At 37.5% G+C, this 21,089-nt stretch overlaps 1 long non-coding RNA gene across 2 annotated transcripts in view; it reads left to right on the plus strand.

Moving 5' to 3' along the window:
- The first annotated feature begins 610 nt into the window (after nt 1–610).
- The window catches only part of LOC122240122, a 93,952-nt gene continuing 73,473 nt past the window's right edge, over nt 611–21,089 (plus strand). Inside the window, exon 1 of one of the 2 annotated variants that reach the window (XR_006219462.1) lies at nt 611–694. This is a non-coding gene — a long non-coding RNA (uncharacterized LOC122240122). Of the gene's footprint in view, nt 695–3,480; nt 3,533–21,089 lie in introns of those variants that run through there. The other variant, XR_006219461.1, reaches the window with a different exon arrangement.

Below are 21,089 nucleotides of genomic sequence, written 5' to 3' on the forward strand. Positions count from 1 at the left end.
ACTGGATTCCCATTGCTTATGGGTCTGCATGGTCTGGATTTGCCCCTCCTCCTCTCTCTCTTGGTGCCAGAATACCCAGGTAAATGCTAAATCTTTCATCCAGTGTTCATACATAGAACAGCAAGTGGTCAGATTGAGCTTTTGAGGACCTTCCTCTGAATTTACATTTTGGAAATACCAAGAGGTACTAGTCCTGTGGTTTCACATTCCATGTCATTTGTCATTATTATTTCCTCTACCAGAAACCTCCCTCTTCTTTGCTTGGCATCCTCTTCCCCATAAGTGTTCCTTTATGTTCACGTGTAGTCAAGTTTTTCACTTTTGAGTTTCCAAAGAACTCTGCAATTTTAAAAAATCACCATAGCTCACAGTTATTGAGTATTTACTCTAACCAAGTTCCTTTTTTTTTTTTTAAATTTTTTTTCAACGTTTTTTAATTTATTTTTGGGACAGAGAGAGACAGAGCATGAACGGGGGAGGGGCAGAGAGAGAGGGAGACACAGAATCGGAAACAGGCTCCAGGCTCGAGCCATCAGCCCAGAGCCTGACGCGGGGCTCGAACTCACGGACCACGAGATCGTGACCTGGCTGAAGTCGGACGCTTAACCGACTGCGCCACCCAGGCGCCCCTAACCAAGTTCCTTTTAAGTGATTTAACTGTTTTCTCATTTACTCCTCAAAACAGCCCTTTAAGGTGGGTACAATTATAATTCCCATTTTACAGATATGGAAAGTGAGGCACTGGGAATTTAATTAAATGACGTGTAAATACACAGAGGAGTTAGAATTTGTACTCAGGCACTTTTACTACTTGTCTGTGTGCTACTGCTGTGCTATTTACACATTAAAATGATTTGTTTCAAGGTCCATAATCACAGGACTGTAAGTATGTAGACTTTAGGAACTGTAACTTAGTCACTGTTGTATTCTTATTCCCTACCCTACTGGCTGGCATATAGACTACTCTTAAATACTTATTGAAACAAACTGCATCAATTGGCTGTCTTGACATTGTATAGACAGGATTTCATTTCTCCTCTTGGCTTAGAGCTCAGTGGGTATTTAGTGGTAATGGAATTTATAGCCATTATGGAATGTATGTGGTAGAAGAAGCCCCAGCATCCAAAGATTACACGTTCTTTGTGAAACATTATCCATTTGGCTGTGGTTTGCTTACCCGTGTTCAAAGGTCTGTGATTAATCCGTTTGCTCATCTCTTAGGCTGCCTTAGGCTGACATTACAAGAACTTTAAAGCAATCATCTTTGGCAGCTGAGCTCTTAGCAGGCCATCTTCATGCTATTAAGAGATACGTACTTGTCCAGATAAGTATCAGAACAGAGGGAAGAAGTTATCAAATCTCTTGGATTTCTAATACGTATGGAAGGAAATTGATATGGTTCAAGAAGATGGCTCTATGATACATCATATGTATCATGTGATTTTTTTCTGACAATTTCAACTGCACTTAAAATTTTTCTAGTATTTTGGGTGGATAAAGAAAATTAGCAGTAATAGTTATTTTAGTGCTTGTAATTACTAATGACTTGATTTTACTTCCTGGTAGCAGTAAACTTATATTCTTGCAGCAATGCAAAAATAGAAATAGGAAATAGTTTTCTTTCTTTCTTTCTTCCTTCCTTTCTTTCTTTCCTTCTTTCTCTTTCACTCTATCTCCTTCTTTCCTTCCTTTTTTCCTTCCTTCCTTCCTTCCTTCCTTCCTTCCTTCCTTCCTTCCTTCCTTCCTTCCTTCCTTTTTTCTCCCTGTAGCTATGGAACATGAACTGTAGTTAGAAAAGATTCCAGGTTTTTCTTTTTGCCCCCCCTCCCACCCCACCTCCCAAAGTAAAGATGCACAGTAAAACACCCATTATGGGGCACTTTGGGTCAAATCAAGGTTCTAACATGCACAGCATTTCATTATAGTCAGCAGGGTTCATGGGCATGTGACTGTGATTGCAGTCCCATAGCATCAGTGCTGTAATGGTTTCTTCACATACCAAAATGTTTAGCAAAGCCACTTGTTTCTCTACCCTTTCATCTTATGCACATGGGAATGGTCAACTATGAGCTGAGAAAAGAAAGGAAGATCTTCATAACTGCATTGCATTTGACTTGCTTAATTTTAATTTATGGAATAGGGATTATGTTTAATTGGAAAAAGAGAGACTTACTTTTGGAACATTTGTTCAGTGTGATTAATAAAAAAAATAACCTCAACTGCAATTTTGTCAATAACAAATGTGAGTATCAGAAACCACAACCCAGCTGTTTTATTTTATTTGTGCTTCTACTTAGGTAGTGTGGCATGAGCCTCAGAATGAAAACCAGCATGACAGTATTATTTAAGTACTACTAAAAGGCTTCATACTACTTTCCAAGCAGCATGTAAAACTACGACCTGACCTTTCCCTGCTCATTAGAATTTGCTGTTTCTTCATGCAACCCTAGGGCTCCCATTTCTGCCACTGTGGCAAAAGTGGCCAAGCAATCCCCCTGTCATTTCTTCTCACTTTATTACTGCTGAGTAGCTATTATATTTGTCTGACAAAGGGATTGAATGTCAAAAATCTCGACTGGCGGTGGGGGCGCCTGGGTGGCTCAGTCGTTTAAGCATCCCACTTTGGCTCAGGTCATGATCTCACGGTTCGTGAGTTTGAGTCCCATGGCGGGCTCTGGGCTGACAGTTCAGAGCCTGGAGCCTGCTTCCAATTCTGTGTCTCCCTCTCTCTCTGCCCCTCCCCCGCATGTGTGCGCTTACGCACATGCTCTCTCTCTCCTTCAAAAATAAACAAACATTAAAAAAGAATTTTTAAAAAATCTCAGTTGGGAGGGAGGAGCGTGAAGCAGTGTTTCTTCTTGCATGAGAAATCTTCAACATAACCCAAGGTTGAGGATGACTAGCAACAAGTTGTGTTAATGCAGTTGAAAGTGCTGATGGCCACGTTAGTTAGAATGTAGGTTTGGTTCTGCAACAAAGTCCAGATAATGGTCCAAGGGTAAGCAGACCAGGGCTAAAGCCTGCACATCATCCAGGACCCATGCTCCTATACTGTCTCTCTGCTATTCTCAACTTGCGGTTTCCATCTTATGGTCTAAAGTATCTGCTTCAACTCTCACCATCATGTCTCCTTTGGGAAATGTAGTCTTTGATTGGGTGGCCATCTGCCTAGTTAAATACCAGAGATACTACAATCAAAGGAAAAAGGGAAGAATGGATTTATAACTGATAATGCTATACTCACTGCTGGTGAAAACTGAGAGGCAAAGTAACATGGTACAGGGATAAGTAGGTGAACATGCTTTAGCTCTGGCAACCTGTAAGTATCTAAGACACAGAGACCAATTGTGGTTAACTGAAATTAACTGAAAAGTTTGGAGAACCAGGCACAGAATGAAGCTGAAGACAATGAAGCTACAAACATATGCACATCATATCATGGAATGATCTGCTTATTATAGTGCCACTCGTGACATCACACCTGGACTCTTAGATTCTTAATTCCGTTGCCAATCTCATTACTGGAAATCAGGTACTAGATGCTGCCAAAGTTAGAAATGTTTTTTTTTTTTTTAATTGAAGTAAAATTGGTATATAGCATATTAGTTTCTGGTGTATAATATAATAATTTGATATTTGTATGAGCTACAAAGCAATCATCAGAGTAAGTCTGGTTACCATCCATTACTGTACCATTGACCCCCTTCTTTCATCAAACCCCCATCCCCTTTTTCTTCTGATCACCACCAATCTATTCTCTGTGAGTTTTGTATGTCTTGTTTGCTCATTTGTTTTGTATTTCAGATTCTATATATAAGTGAAATCATAAGAAATTTGCCATTCTCTGTCTGGCATTTCATTTAGCCTAATACCCTCAAGGTGCATCCATGTTGTCACAAGATTTCATTCCTTTTTACTTCTGAGTAGTATTCCACTCTGTGTGTGTGTGTGTGTGTGTGTGTGTGTGTGTGTGTACCACAACATCTTTATCTATCTATTCATTGATCAATAGGGCACTTAGCTTATTTCCATATTTTGGCTATTGTAAACAATGCTGCATAAACACAGGGGTGCATGTGTCATTTTAAATTAGTGTTTTTATTTTCTTTGGATAAATACCGAGAAATGGAATAGATGGAACATATCCCTAGGTATTTTTTAATGCAATTGTGAATGGGGTTGTTTTCTCAATTTCTCTTTCAGTGTTCATTATTAGTGTACAGAAATATAACCAATTTCTACATATTGATTTTGTGTTCTGTAACTTTATTGACTTTGTTTGCTAGTTTCAGCAGCTTTTTGTGGAGTCTTTAGTGTTTTCTATATATAATATGTTACTTGCAAATAGTGACAGTTTTACGTCTTCCTTTCCAATTTGGATGTCTTTTGTTTCTTTTTCTTGCCTAATTTCTGTAGTTAGGATTTTTAATACTATGTTGAATAAAAGTGGTGATAATGAGCATCATTGTCTTGTTCCTGATCTTGGTTGAGTGTGATGTTAGCAGTGGAGTTTGTTATATATGGCTTTTATTGTCTTGTGATACATTTCTTCTATATCCACTTTGTTGAGAGTTTTCATCATAAATAGATGTTGAATTTCGTGAAATACTTTTTCTGTATCTACTGAGATGATCGCATGATTTTTATCCTTCATTTTGTTAATGTGGTATATCACACTGATTGACTTGTGAATGTTGACCTATCCTTGTATCCCTAATATAAATCCCACTTGACCATGGTGTATTATCCTTTTAATGGATTGGTTTGCTAATGTTTTGTTGAGGATTTTTGCATCTTTATTCATTATGGATATCGACTGTAATATCTTTTCTAGTAGTGTTCTTGTCTGTTTCTGATGTCAAGGTAGAGAGGAGAGTAATAATGCTACTTTGAATTTTTGGTAGAATTCACCAATGAGAGTCTCTTTTCCTGGACTCATTTGGAGGAGATTTTTGATTATTGATTTAATCTCTTTACTAGTAATTAGACTGTTTAGATTTCTGATTTCTTCCTGGTTTAGTCTCAGAATATTGTATATTTCTAGGAGTTTATCCATTTCTTCTATGTTGTCCAATTTGTTGGTATATGATTGTTCATAATAGTTCCCTGCAGTCCTTTGTATTTCTGGGGTATCAGTTGTAACTTCTCTCTTTTTTTCAGATTTCATTAATTTGTGCCTTCTTTCTTCTTTTGTTTGTGATTAAAGCTAAAGGCTTTTCAATTTTGTTTATTAAGAACCAACTCTTAGTTTTATTGAAATTTTTTGTTCTTTTTTTGTTTTTTGGTCTCTATTTCATTTCTTTCTAATCTGATCTTTATTATTTCCTTCCTTCTAGTAAATTTGGGCTTTATTCTTTTTTAAGTTCCTTTAGGTGAAACTTAGATTGTTTATTTGAGACTTTTGTTTTTTGTTTGTTTCTTGAGATAGGCCTGCTGTGAAGTTCCTTCTTAGAACTGCTTTTGCTGCATCCCATAGATTTTACATTATTTATATTCTCATTTGTCTCAAGGTATTTTTTGATTTCCCTTTTGGTTTCTTCATTGACCCATTGGTTGTTTAGTAGCATATTGATTAATCTCTACATATTTATGATTTTTCCAGTTTTCTTCCTGTAACTGATTTCTAGTTTCATATGATTGTGGTTGGAGAATATTCTTGATATTCATTCTTAAGTTATTGAGATTTGTTTTGTGGTTTAACAAGTGACCTATCCTGGAGAACATTCTATGTACACTTGAGAAGAATGTTTATTGTGCTGCCTTTGGATGGAATATTCTATATATATCTGTTAAGTTCATCTGGTCTAATGTGTCATTTAAGGCCAGTGTTTCCCTATTGATTTTCTGTCTGGATGATCTATCCTTGATGTAAATGGGGTGGTAAAGTCTTCTACTATAATTGCTGTAAATTTCTCCCTTTAGGTCTGTTAATATTTGCTTTACATATTTAGGTGCTTTATGTTTGGTACATAAATATTTATAAATGTTATATCCTCTTGTTGAATTGATGTCTTTATCGTTGTGTAATACCCTTATTTGTCTTTTATTACAGTCTTTGTTTTAAAGTCTGTTTCAACTGATGTAAGTGTAACTACCCCAGCTTTCTTTTTAATTTCCATTTGCATGAATATCATTTTCCATCCTTTCCCTTTCAGTCTGTGTCCTTAGATCTGAAGTGAGTCTTATAGGCAGGATCTAGGTAGGTCTTTTTATTTATTTTTTAATCCTTTTAGCTATCCCTGTCTTTTGATTGGAGCATTTAGTCCATTTATATTTAAAATAATTATTGAAAGGTATGTACTTACTACCTTTGTGTTAATTGTTTTCTGGCTGATTTTATAGCTCCTTTCTGTTCCTTTCTTCTTCTCTTGCTCCATTCCCTTGTGGTTTGATGCTGTTCTTTAGTGTTATGTTTAGATTCCTTTCTCATTATCTTTTGTGTATCTGCTGTAAGTTTTTGCTTTGTGGATACCATGTAGTTCACATATAACAGCCTATATATATAAGAATCTACTTTAAGTTGATAGCAACTCAAATTTGAACACATGCTAAACACTACACATTTGCTCCTCTTCCCGCCACATTTTCTATTTTTGATGTCATGTTTTACATTTACAAATTTTGTGTATCCCTTACTTAGTTAATGTGGTTATAGTTAACTACTTTTAATCTTCATATTAGCTTTACAAGTGGTTAATCCACTACCTTTAAGATATATTTATCTTCTCCAGTGATATTTTTACTTCCATATTATGTTTTCTTGTGTAATTAGTACCTTTTTTTTCAGCTTAAAGAAGTCCCTTTAACATTTCTTTTAAGGCCAGTTTAATGGTGATGCACTCCTTTAGCTTCTGCTTATCTGGAAGACTCTTTATTTATCCTTTAATTCTGAATGGTAATTTTACTGGGTAGAGTATTCTTGGTTGAGAATTTTTTCTTTCAGCACTTTGAATATATTGTGTTCACTCCTTTCTGCCTACAAAGTTTCTGCTGGAAAAATCAGCTGATAGTCTCATGGGAGTTCCCCTGTATGTAAAAAAGTTGTTTTCCTCATTTCTTTTGATATTCTCTCTTTAACTTTTGACACTTTAATTTTATGTGTCTTGGTATGGATCTCTTTGGTTCATTTTGTTTGGAACTTTCTGTAATTTCTAGCCTGGGTATCTGTTTCCTTCCCTAGGTTAAGGATGCTTTGAGCTATTATTTCTTCAGATAAGCTTTCTGCTCCTTTCTCACTCTCTTATCTCTCTAGGACCCTTATATGAGAATTCTACTCCACTTGATGTTGTCTCATAAGCCCCTTAAACTATCTTCACTTAATTTTTTTCTTTTTGCTGCTCTGACTGGGGGAGTTCCATTGCCATATCTTCCAGGTTGCTGATTGTTCTTCTGTTTGATCTAATCCTCTGTTGAACCCTCTAGTGTATTTTTCAGTGCAGTTATTGTATTCTTCAGATTTGTGATGTGTGTTTGATACTTTTATATATTTTCTGTTTTTGTTGAGTTTTCACTGTGCCCATCCATTCTTCTCCTGAGTTTGGTAAGGGTATTTATGATCATTATTATGAACTCCTTATCAGATAGATTACTTATCCCTGCTTCACTAAGGTCTTTTTCTGAGGTTTTGTCTTATTTGTTTGTTTGTTTGTAGCCTATTCCTCTGTTTTCTTGGTTTGCGGGACTCTTTGTTTCCATGTATTGGGTAAAATAGTTACCTCTCAGTCATAAAGGAGTGGTGTCATGTAGGAGATGAACCTTATTGTTCAAACTTACCCTAGTTTTGGGTTATTTTTTAAATGTCTGTGATTGTCTAAATAGCTTGATTTATTTTTCATAGGTCTCCATTGATGAAGATGTACTAAGACCAGTCAATATTCCTGTGGCAGTGATTCCAATCAGCACCCAGTTTCGGGATGATTGGAAGCCAGATCCTCAGACAGCAGCTTTTTTTATTTTAAATTTTTTAAAAACATTTATTTATTTATTTATTTTTGAGACAGAGAGAGACAGAGCATGAACGGGGGAGGGGCAGAGAGAGAGGGAGACACAGAATTGGAAGCCGGCTCCAGGCTCTGAGCCATCAGCCCAGAGCCCGACGCGGGGCTCAAACTCACGGACCGTGAGATCGTGACCTGAGCTGAAGTCGGACGCTTAACCGACTGAGCCACCCGGGCACCCCAAGCAGCTTTTTAAAGTATGTAAATATATATATTCCTGTGGGACCACAGTTGTAAATCCTGCTGGCCTCAAGGCTGGGAGACCTGGAGGTGTCCTCTGGGCAACAGTTACTAAATTTAGGGATTTAGGTAAGTGTAGAAGTTCCTTTCTGGGAGGTGTCATTGGGTTGTGTGGAGGCCAAAGGAGGACTTAAAGGTGGTGTGTCTCTGCCTGTGTTCCCTGAGATCTCTGTGTAGCCCTAGAAGTGTGGCAGACCTGAATCCTATCTCTAGGGTTGAAGCTACGAAACAAGTAGATGGGCCTATTTTACAGGTGGGCTGGGGGAGGTTTCTGTCTGCTGTCTCTGCAGTGTCCTGGGTGTGGTAGCCTGCCAAGACCTATCTTTCTGATTGTTGTAGTCCCATGGGGACAAGAAATGCCAGCCCCTCTGGCCACCAGAGTCAGGCAATCAAGGGGTGGCCCCTAGGCAGGGCATGCCTGTAGCTTTAGCAAGGCTGTGTCTGTGTGTTCTCACCTGCACTAGCAAAGTATAGGAAAAGTGCAAAAATTGCCCTCAACAGTGCCTGTGTCCCCAAAGAGCATCCCAATTAGTCCCTGCCCCTCTGAAAGATGCTTTAAGATTAGCAAATACATTTTCTTCACAAATAATCCACTCAATTCTCAAACTGCTGCCTTTGTGCTGGGTCCCAAGAACATGAGTTCATGTGTAATCCCCTTAAAAGGAGTATCTCAGACCCCCCCAGCCTCCTGGGTCCCCTGGCTGAAAGCCCTATTGGGTTCCAGAGCCAGATGTCTTGGGGCCCTCATCTCTCTGGTGCAGGTCCAAAGGGTTGAGGTGCCCAATGTGGGGCACAAATCCCTCACTTCTCAGGGAGACGCTACTGACCAGTGATATTCCCCCACCATTGTGGGTCACTTCACTGGGGATGGGGTTTGTCAGACCGCATCTCTGCCTCTCCCGTCTCTCTCACTGTAGCCCTTTTATTCCTTGTTGTGAAATAGATGTCCAGCTAGTTTTCAGTTCTTTTTCAGTAGGAAATATTCCATATGTAGCTGTAGATCTGATATGTCTGTGGGAGGAGCTGAGTTCAGGATCTTCCTGCACTCCATTTTAGACTAGTGGCCACATGGAAATGAATTTTAAACTGTCTTTCCTTCTTTGAATTTTTGTGCCAGACTCAAAATCCCAGGTTGGAGCAGGCACCCATTTGTTGAGCTTACCACACAAGGCTGCATCCTAGCTGCCAGGAGTTTGGGAGCACAAGTATTTGGCCTTGTCGACATCAGCAATGGGAGATGAAATTCTGTCTCCCACAAGTTTGACTTACACAATTGTAGATCCAAAGCATGAAAAGGGGTCGTTGTTTGTTTGTTTGTTTGTTTGTTTAATGCCCAAATGGTGCACCATAATTACTAACATAGTTTTCAAATTGGCAAGCATAGTGTAAGTGCTTCAGTGTGTGGTTTTAGAGCTAGAGAAAATTGGGTACTAGTCATTATTCTGTAAAATCAAGGTATTCATAATGCCTACCTCCTAGGGTTTTGTGGAAGATATATGTAAAGTAGATGCTTAATAAGTTGAGGAAGAACGGGAAAGATAGGCACACTAACTTTTAAATATAATTTGAAGATTTTTAAAAATATCTTTTTCTTGTCTAGTCAGTCTTAATATTATCCACCCATCCATATCGGTAACTAATTAGCCATTATTCAATTCAGCTGACGTTCTAAAACCAATTTGAAATCCCTTAATAAGCCTGGTTGACAATTGGGCTGATTTGGTGCTCACCCTAAACTTATACAGATTTATAAACTAGGTAAGGAAAATACTGTGCACTACTTTTTGTAGTGGATTAAAGACAGCAAGCTATTCCCTACAATCTAGAAGTACAAATAATAACAACTCAAATACATATAGCAATTATAGTTCTCTGTAGATATTAAGTAAACAGCTTTTGTTTTCCTCTCTCAAAAGTGAATTCTCCTTGACAGTACTTTTGCACTGATAATATAAGCATTTAAAACTTGATTGTTTCCACCAACCACTTCAAACTTTCTCCTCTGAAAAACGTCTTAAGCAGCATTAGGAAGAATGACAAAGGCAGGCTTAAGTACCTCTGCAAGCTGCCAAAAATATAGGTTGGATGGTGTTCAGCACCTGGAAAATTCGTTAAGACCATATGGACTGTCAAAAGTTCAATGTACTAGAGAAGAAAACTCCCTGCGGTGCCAGCATTTGAATAAAAAAATCATTGTAAACAATGGCTCTAGGGGATTACTGTGATCATTCAAAAAGTTGCAGGTTCTGCTGTTAATAGAAAAATTATAAACTAAATTATAAACTCAGTTGTGGAACAGGGAACCAGACAAAGACAGAACTGGAAAGAATTCTTTGGGTAAATAGGATCAATATCGCTTTACTTGACCTTAGTTCTTAGGGGTCTTAGACTTACATATTATATCCATGCATATAAAGGGGTGAAGTCAATGTAGTCAAATGAAGTTAAGCTTTTCTGTTTGTTCGGTTTTCATTTTTGTTTAAAGGACAGATCAGTATTTGTCAAAACTTCTATTTGAGTAAAATTAACACAGAACACAGATGACCTGAATTATGAAAATATCTTGGAGTGCCCAGCTGGCTCAGTCCAAACAGCATGCAACTCTTGATCTCAGGGTTGTAAGTTCGAGCCCCATGTTGGGTATAGAGGTTACATAAGAATGAAATCTTTTTAAAAAATAAATACAAGACTATCTTAAGGTGCTACAGATAGTGTTTTATAAATTAGAACTGTCCACTACTATTTAAATTATCACTTCTGAGCATTATGGAACAAAAGAGTAAGTGGTATGAATATTTCTTTTATATATTTTCAAGTTAAAATTAATTTTATTATTTTTCTTTAGATTCATTAGGTGAAACTTGCCAACTGACCTAAGTAAACCTAGCATATATTTCCCTGTCATCAAAGAGCAAGCAGAAGAAAAGTGATGTGACATTTATAAAATGAAAGAAAAGAGAAAAAGATTATAAAATAGAAAGAGGCAACATATGTAATTTGTCAAAGGAGGGTTTGCCAAAAAATACTTGATTTGTAATTGTTCCATATAGAAACCCCAATTTTAGAATTAAAGTAGAAGTGTGTGTGTGTGTGTGTGTGTGTGTGTGTGTGTGTGGTTAAAGTGCAAGGTAGATACTCTTTCTTTTAGTGAAGTGACCAACATCTCATCTTGTTCTTTATTCTCACCACGAGAAGTAATAGAAGTTTTGCAGAATCCTTATAAGGATTCATTGTAGGACACTGTTAACTATAAGGAGCTGAGCCCTCAGATAGTGAGGAATTGACAATATTTTTCAAATTAACTTTCCTTTATCAAATATAAAAATTGTTCATTCTCGCTGTTAAAAACTTATAAAATGCAAAAAAATAAAGATGCAAATAAATATCATCATTAACATTTTGGTTCACTCCATTCCAATCCTTTTTTTAATTTTCTGACATACATATATAATGATACAGAATATCCATTAAAATGATGTTTGTGAAGAAATTTGGAAGACATGAGAAATTGCTTGGAAAAGAAAAAATACATGATTTAGAACTCTATGAGCAAGTTGTTGCAGAGTATTTCTAACGTTTAGTGAACACTAAACAGCAGTAGTTCTTTATTTACACACACTCAGCAGGGTCCTTTTTATTAGGCATTCCCATTTTAACAAAACAAACCCCCTATGGTAGCTGTTGAGCTCTTCTTTTGCTCTTAGCTCTGTGAGGGAAGACAATACAATAATCATAAGATGGGATACTCGTTAATTTGGGGCATCCAAGTCATAGCTTATGCACCCAAGGAGGACAGGCTAAGTATTAAAATGTAGTATTGATTATGTGTGGAATAAAAGCTCACAGAAGTGAGTATTCATTACGGACCCAAATGTTTGAAGGAAGGCTCTACGGTTGAAGTAGAGACAGAGCTGGGCATGGAAGAAAGGGCAGATTTGGAGGAGGCAGAGAAAGGACCAAAGATAAATTTACTGGACAGGTAGGCAGGTCAGGATATGTTAATTTCTGGAGGCTTAATTCCCAAAGGAATTTGGACTTGGTGTTGTTTCAACTTGTATGTCTCTTCTCTGACTAGTTGTGGCTGTCAGGTGGTGGCTAGTCAAAGGCTGAAGGACCAAGATGCTGCCTTTAGTGATTTATATTTTTTTTGGTCTGAATGTTGGGCATTTAAGGTAGTACAGTAGAGACTGAAATTATTATTATTTGTGCTTAGAAATGTTCACTCTTTTTCTTGCTTGGTTTTAGGGAAGGGGGATATTGAGTCAGTCTAATTGGGAGTTGCCCTGGGTGTGGTTTTATTGCTGCTGTGACCCTCAGCACACTACCGGTTTTAAATTCCTTGTCGTTAGGGTCACAGCTGGTTTGTTGGGGGAACTTTTCTCAATATATACTCCACCTTCAGCGTTAGGTCTTCCCTTTATGCCTGTTCACTTTTCAATCTCTGTCACCCTTTCAGCCATAGACTGCTGTTACTTGTTATTCAGCGCTTGTTAGCTTAGTTGTTCTGGGTGAATGTATGGGGTGTTCTCTGTTGACCTAGTTCAGCCACAATCATAGGCAAGTACTCTGTCCCTGAGCTTGGCTGGGACATTTTCAATGATTCTTTCCCTCCTCCACTCTGGCGGGGTCACTAAACATATGAACCCAGGGTGACTTCCTGCCCTTCCTGAAGGGACAGCATTAATTCTTTTCTATTTACTTTCTCCAGCTGCAATAAGTCTTGACATTTTGTCCCAGTGACAGAGTTTGTTGTATCCTCCCTTAGTGATTTAAGGAAGGGAAGATGAGGAGAAGAATCCATTGTTCCAGTGGATATTTCCCTCCCTCAGGCCTTCTCTACAAGAAAGGCTTTATCTTAATTCTTTCTTGTCCCAAATCTTTCTTGTGAGTACCTGATGATGTACCTGGAGAAGAAAATTCCCTTTGTGTTTGTGGCTCCTAAGGTTTCTATACTCTCATTCAAAATAGATTACAGGTGGCTTTTAGCAATTTGCTAAAAATTTTGGTTGCTTTCTTCTTGTCATCTTATATGTTGCCCAGTATCTTCTCCAGGAAAACTAGGGCTTGCACTTCTTATCTCCTGTGTTTCTGTATATTTTGAGTTCATTTGTTGCCCGAGACCTCAAATCTCTGATGAAAGTTATAAATTTGCAGATTACTTGACATTTTTTGTTGTTGAACGGATGGGAGCACTACTCTTTCCAGATTTCTAAATTATAAATAGAAGCCTAAATTCAATTTATTTTGAGTTATTATTATGCAAGAAGAGTTTCTTGTTATATTAATATGACTTTGCAAAGTTTAATTTTATTAAGTCATGTTAGCATTGATTTCAGCATTGTTTACTTTTATTTCATATACAATATGATACATTGCCATATATAATAAATTACATAATACTATATATAACAAATTTACAATAAGTATAATTAGGGATGCTTGGAACATGTATTATTATCAAGATTATTGCTTTGGAATCAGATAAACATGGGTTTCAATCTTAGGCTTGCCATATTCTTGCTATATGATTTTGGAAATATTTTTTCTCTCTGAATCTCAAGTTTTCTCATCTTTATGGAAATGGAAAGAGAAGTACCTATACAATGGAGTGCTTTTTAGGATACTACAGACCCACCTTGCTATGTAACAGATGATATTTTCTTGGTCAGAGATTATTTGGTTACAATAATAGAAGCCTCTTGTGAGCAATGAATAAAGAGTTTATTGTGAGAACTAAATAATCAGGCCTCCCTTGGAAGGGTGGGGAGGAGAGTCACTCTAGCTGGAATACAGTCTTTATTCTTGTGTTCTACGATTAATGTGACTCAACTACCAATTGATTCTGTTGCCGTATTTCTTCATATTTTAAGAGTAGATATCTGATTGATTCGTTTTTAAAATGAAATTCATAACTTTCATTAGAGATTTGAGGTCTCAGGGCAACAAATGAACTTACAATATACAGAAATACAGGAGATAAGAAGTGCAAGCCCTACTTTTCCTGGAGAAAATACTGGGCAACATATAAGATGATAAGAAGAATGCAACCAAAAGACCTGTTCCTTTTGGATCAGTTGTTCATTTCTGGGTGAGCAGTTGTGACCAGGGGTAGGAGGCAGGTCACGTGGTTCAAACAGTCCTGGAGGCTTTGGTCAAGTGGATAATTATTACCATCTCTAGTTCTGGCTAATTATTTTCGCATGATTTTTACGGAGGAGAAAAGAGTATGTTATTTAACATCTATGGAAATTATGGGATTAATTTTATAATTCAACCTGAATTTCCCAAATGAACATGGATCCTTTTCTTATATATACATAATGCCTATTACATTCAGCCTTAATACGGCCATCTTCTCCTAAACGATCTTTCTTCCACTCTCAAAATCTATTTTAATTGTAAAGGAAACCATTTTTCATTAATTTAAATAGGCTAGCCCCACTCCTTTACTCTGTGGATGTCTCAGATTGGATGAGTAGACAGATTATGGCATTTGAATATCATCTCTGCTGCTGACTAGCTATATGATTTTAAGTTATTTTCTCAGTTTCTTTTTCTTAAATAGGATAATAATGATGCTTACCTCAGAGAGTTGTGGTGGGATTAAGTGAGATGACACCCATGAAGTACTTAACATGTTGCTAATAAATGATAAGTACTTAATTAATAAATGTTTTTCTTTCAGTAGTGATATGCCTCACCAGAGACTAAACTTGAGTTTTGTTTTTTTGTTTGTTTTGTTTTGTTTTCATGAGAGGTAGCACAATGGTACAATCACCAAAGACAGTTCATCTGTTTGCTCCTCACTCCATAAATGAAAGTATGAGGTGCTTGAAGAAGCATCTTTAGGGGAAACTTCTTTAGGGAGTAGTAATCTTTGTATCACAGAAGATAGCCCCATTCTGAAGTCTCCATAGCCTGAATGACATAGTGATTTTCTATAAGGATTTGTGAGTAACCCCATCTTCCAAGGAAAGAGGGCTATTATCACACCTTTCATGTGTCATGAATTTGTGATTCCAGAGAAAAAAAAGCTGTCTTCATTCTCTGCATGGGTCAGTTGTAGGAAGGGAGAGGGGTAGTAGTTGAGGTCTTTGAACGGTAACTATCTGATCCATTCCTAATCAAGCATTGTGAATCCTGGCTGTTTTTCTGTGAGGTGACTGGGAGTGATCTTTGAAGAGCTGTTAAGTCAAAGCTGCAACCCTGGTGCCCTAAGTTTCAACAATAACACCATGTGGCAGCTAGAAGCAACCTATCGATAGTTGACATCGATCATACACTTATTATGATTCACTGTTCTAAGCTCTTACATGAGTTAACTTATTTAATTCTCACTACATATTTGATAGTCAAGGCACTGAAACCAAGCAAGGTAGAAAATTACTCAGTCTATAAAGTGACAGAACTAGAATTCAAACCCAGGTAGTCTTTCTCTGGAGTACACATCATTAGCCACGAGACATGTTGCAGATATAAATGATCTCTTCAGCAGGGAGGAGAAGGCAGACAGATCCCTTTTGGCACTATGTGAACCTCACGAATTTTGGATAATTCAGACTGGGAGCTCTATGAGGGAGATTTCTTGCTTTTGTATCACATGGAATGTGAACACATTGATAATAATATTATTATAGTTTCTTTTTTTTTAATTGTATTTTTTATTTTTTAAAATTTACATCCAAATTAGTTAGCATATAGTGCAACAATGATTTCAGGAGTAGATTCCTTAGTGCCCCTTACCCATTTAGCCCAGCCCCACTCCTACAACCCCTCGAGCAACCCTCAGTTTGTTCTCCATATTTATGGGTCTCTTCTGTTTTGTCCCCCTCCCTGTTTTTATATTATTTTTGTTTCCTTTCCCTTATGTTCATCTGTTTTGTCTCTTAAAGTCCTCATATCAGTGAAATCATATGATTTTTGTCTTTCTCTGACTAATTCACTTAGCACAATATCCTCTAGTTCCATCCATGTAGTTGCAAATGGCAAGATTTCATTCGTTTTGATTGACGAGTAATACTCCATTGTATATATATATACCACATCTTCTTTATCCATTCATCCATTGATGGCTATTTGTGCTCTTTCCATACTTTGGCTATTGTTGATAGTGCTGCTATAAACATGGGGGTGCATGTATCCCTTCAAAACAGCACACCTCTATCCCGTGGATAAATGCTAGTAGTGCAGTTGCTGCATTGTAGGGTAGTTCTATTTTTAGTTTTTTGAGGAACCTCCATACTGTTTTCCAGAGTGGCTGCACCAGCTTGCATTCCCACCAACAATGCAAAAGAGGTCCTCTTTCTCCACATCCTCGCCAACATCTGTTGTTGCCTGAGTTGTTAATGTTAGCCATTCTGACAGGTGTAAGGTGGTATCTCATTGTGGTTTTGATTTGTATTTCCCTGATGATGAGTGATGTGGAGCATTTTTTCATGTGTCAGTTGGCCATTTGGATGTCTTCCTTGGAGAAGTGTCTATTCATGTCTTTTGTCCATTTCTTCACTGGATTATTTGTTTTTTGGGTGTTGAGTTTGATAAGTTCTTTGTAGATTTTGGATACTAACCCTTTATCTGATACGTCGTTTGCAAATATCTTCTCCCATTCTGTCGGTTGCCTTTTAGTTTTGCCGATTGTTTCCTTCACTGTGCAGAAGTTTTTATTTTGATGAGGTCCCAGTAGTTCATTTTTGCTTTTGTTCCCTTTGCCTCCAGAGACGTGTTGAGTAAGAAGTTGCTGTGGCCAAGATCAAAGAGGTTTTCGCCTGGTTTCTCCATGAGGATTTTGATGGCTTCCTGTCTTACATTGAGGTCTTTCCTCCATTTTGAGTTTATTTTTGTGTATGGTGTAAGAAAGTGGTCCAGGTTCATTCCTCTGCATGTCACTGTCCAGTTTTCCCAGCACCACTTGCTGAAGAGACTATCTTTATTCCATGGGATATTCTTTCCTGCTTTGTCAAAGATTAGGCGGCCATATGTTTGTGGGTCCATTTCTGGGTTCTCTATTCTGTTCCATTGATCTGAGTGTCTGTTTTTGTGCCAGTACCATACTGTCTTGATGATTATAGCTTTGTAGTATAGCTTGAAGTCTGGGATTGTGATGCCTCCTGCTTTGGTTTTCTTTTTCAAGTTCGCTTTGGCTATTGGGCATCTTTTCTGGTTCCATATAAATTTTAGGATGATTTGTTCTAGCTCTGTGAAGAATGCTGGTGTTACTTTGATAGGGATTGCATTGAATATGTAGATTGCTTTGGGTAGTATCGACATTTTAACAATATTTGTTCTTCCTATCCAGGAGCATGGAATCTTTTTCCATTTTTTTTTTGTCTTCTTCCATTTCTTTCATAAGCTTTCTATAGTTTTCAGTGTATAGATTTTTCACCTGTTTGGTTAGACTTATTCCTCGGTATTTTATGGTTTTTTGTCCAACTGTAAATGGGATCTATTCCTTGATTTCTCTTTCTGTCGCTTCATTGTTGGTGTATAGGAATGATTCCTGTGCGTTGATTTTATATGCTGCAACTTTGCTGAATTCATGAATCAGTTCTAGCAGTTTTTTGGTGGAATCTTTAGGGTTTTCCATATAGAGTAGCATGTCATCTGCAAAGAGTGGAAATTTGACCTCCTCCTGGCCGATTTAGATGCCTTTTATTTCTTTGTATTATTATAGTTTCTAACTAATTTTCTACAAATGCTTTATTTTCCCAATTAGATGTTACCCTCCTGCTGCTAATGGGCTGCTGCTAATTTGTTTTAAACCCCCACCTGTCCTAACCCTCACACTTTATAATACTGTGTAAATAATTATTCTTATAGGAGATCATTGGCAAGTATTCTGGAACAGAAAAATAAGACTGGGCCTAAAAAATTAGATTTGGGCAAGTAAAATATGGAATAAAACAAAAAAACACCCCTCATTATTTATTTGAGGCTTTTTATGATTGAAACCTTCAGTTTCACTACTGCAGAGAAATCATTTATAAAAAAAAATACTTGAAGTATAGTTTACAAATTACCCTCATGAGAAACAACTTAAGCGAATGGTTGGGTGGAACACATGCAGTCTTTTCTGTGAGTAGGGATGACTAAATGTAAGTTGACAGTGACTGTTTGTCAATGTGAATCTACTCAGAGGAGAGACCTACCAGTGAAAGATTAGAATATTAATTTCCACGTGCCTTGAACTCTTCTGTCTCTTGAGGGCATATCTGCTGACATAGGACTTGACACCAAGGCCACCTGAATTAGTTCCTTCTAAAATGATAGGGAAAAAAACCTAGTATCCCTGCTCTTTTTGTGTACCAAAAGGTAATGCCCTCAACTATCAATATATCCAGAGTAATGTAGGGTTCTGTGAGAATTTTGCAAAAATCGAACCATGATCAACTTTCCCAAAGAGATGACAGAAATTAAAAATGGGTACTTTTTTTTTCAGAAGGAAATATTTTAAAGGAAAAAGGGAAAAAATAATGGCAATGTTGTTCTATAGATCTTCAGAGAAAGCAGCAAATATCACCATATTCTAAAAAAGAAATTTGTTTGATCTTTTTATAGAACTTTATTATATTCTCAGCATAAAAATTACACTTAATTTCAAAAAGAATAAATCTTTCATATCTGTATAATATGAAAAAATAAAACTACCTGCAACCTTACTATGAACTGATAACCACAGTTTTAGAATTGCAGATTTTTTCTCAATTTATTTAGATCTAGAACTGCATCTACATCTGTCTCCTTCCACCAATGAGTTCTCTGTATAAATCATGGAAGTGACCTCAGACCTTATATATTTTATTATATGTTTTCTTCTACATAAGGCTGTGTAATGAAACATTTCTTCATTGTGGCAGAAAAGGTTCACTAAGTTCCAAAGATTTGAGCTCCTTTTCCCAGAGTAGAGTTGTTGGGACACAGCTTCCTAGCCAGAGATTACTCGACTGTTTTTCAGCTATGTGGATCCACATCACTGGTTTTGGTGAAGCAGAACGGGAGCTGAAGCAATTTGCCAAATCTGGGATAAGGAGGTTAAGTATCTGCGTGCCTTTTCCACCCTTTCATTCCCTTCTAAGTTGCACTTGGAGGCCATGCTTGCATTGTCTTCCATTGTCATGAGTGAAATATGACCTCTTAGTAGCCTGCTGGTTCCAGGAGGGGAATAAAAGATACATGGAGCAAAGCCACCCCAGCTTCCCCATAATGGGATTCTGCACAATGAAGCAGAGCTGCCTCACCGACTTGCGATCTTATGATTGAGAAATAAATGATTATTATTATATTGCATTAAGTATGTTTCACAGAAGCTGATGTACCTAAAGTATATATAATTGAGTCTAAGAAGAAAGATGCGTCTCAGAAAGAACTGTGGATGTGGTTTTGACAAATGGCCTTGGTTGGAGTCAAATACACAGATCTTTGAGAAAACTATATTGGTAAAACAACCCCAGCCTGGACTAAAAGAGACTGAGACTATATGAGATACAAAGTGACCTCTCAACTTTCTTTAGGCAGGAAGCAGGCTGAGAAAGTGAGTCAGGATTCAAGAATGGTATCTTCTCCAATGTCCTTTTGAGAAATGGCCAAGGAAGAGAATGTAAAAGAAAGGATCTCAGTCTCACCCACAGAGGGCTTTGTCAGCAGTTCTTGAGAATAGTGGACTAGGTAGAAACTTCTAAGAATCAGGATTTAGGCCGAATCAAGCAACATCTTCCCTCAGAGGGACATGGCAATACATGTACATGGGCTTTCAAGAACTGCTAATGGACTGCTGATTGCTTTATGTGTCTCATCCTCCCCTTTTTCAAATGGGACTGTTTATTGTAGTTATCCAATCCTTGGTCCATTATTGTATTTTGGATGAGGTAAAGGAGGTAACTTGTCTATTTAGATTGTGGGTCTTTGAATCAAGAGAAGGCATGTGTAGACCTGATGTAGGTCATAAGATCCTTGACTTTGAGTCTAATGTTGTCAATGGATGAGATTGGTGGGAGGGACTTGACATGAGATATGAGTACTACTTGCATATGAGAGTAATATGAATAATTGTAAACAAAATAGAGAGGATTGTCATAGATTATATTATTGTTTAAAATGATTCACTTTCCTTCCCTTCCCCCATGGGTTTCTGTTAAGTTTCTCAGGATCCACATAAGAGTGAAAACATATGGTATCTGTCTTTCTCTGTATGGCTTATTTCACTTAGCATCACACTCTCCAGTTCCATCCACGTTGCTACAAAGGGCCATATTTCGTTCTTTCTCATTGCCACGTAGTACTCCATTGTGTATATAAACCACAATTTCTTTATCCATTCATCAGTTGATGGACATTTAGGGAAGGAAAAAAAAAGAAGAAAAAAGAAAAAAAAAGGAGGTTAGAGTGGGAGAGAGCAAAAGCATAAGAGACTCTTAAAAACTGAGAACAAACTGAGGGTTGATGGGGGGTGGGAGGGAGGGGCGGGTGGGTGACGGGTATTGAGGACGGCACCTTTTGGGATGAGCACTGGGTGTTGTATGGAAACCAATTTGACAGTAAATTTCATATATTGAAAAAAAAAAAGATTCACTTTCTTCCCTTATCTTTACCTTTCCATGTGAGTACTTCTCTGCACTTTAACCATGGGCTTGGCCATATGACTTGTTTTGACTAGTGATCTGTTAGCAGGCACGATGCAAGCCAGTGCTTAAAATATGCTTGAGTTGTGGCTCTTGCTCTTTAGGCTTCTGCCACTGTCATGAAAAAGGCGGGCCCTCAATAATCCCACCGGTCTCAGGAGAATAGGAGATATATGGCGGATAACTACTCCAGTGACAGCTATCTGAAACAAAGCTACTACAGGTCACCACCAAAACT

The sequence above is a fragment of the Panthera tigris genome, chromosome B4 (assembly GCF_018350195.1).
Source record: "Panthera tigris isolate Pti1 chromosome B4, P.tigris_Pti1_mat1.1, whole genome shotgun sequence".
NCBI classification, from domain to species: Eukaryota; Metazoa; Chordata; class Mammalia; order Carnivora; family Felidae; genus Panthera; species Panthera tigris.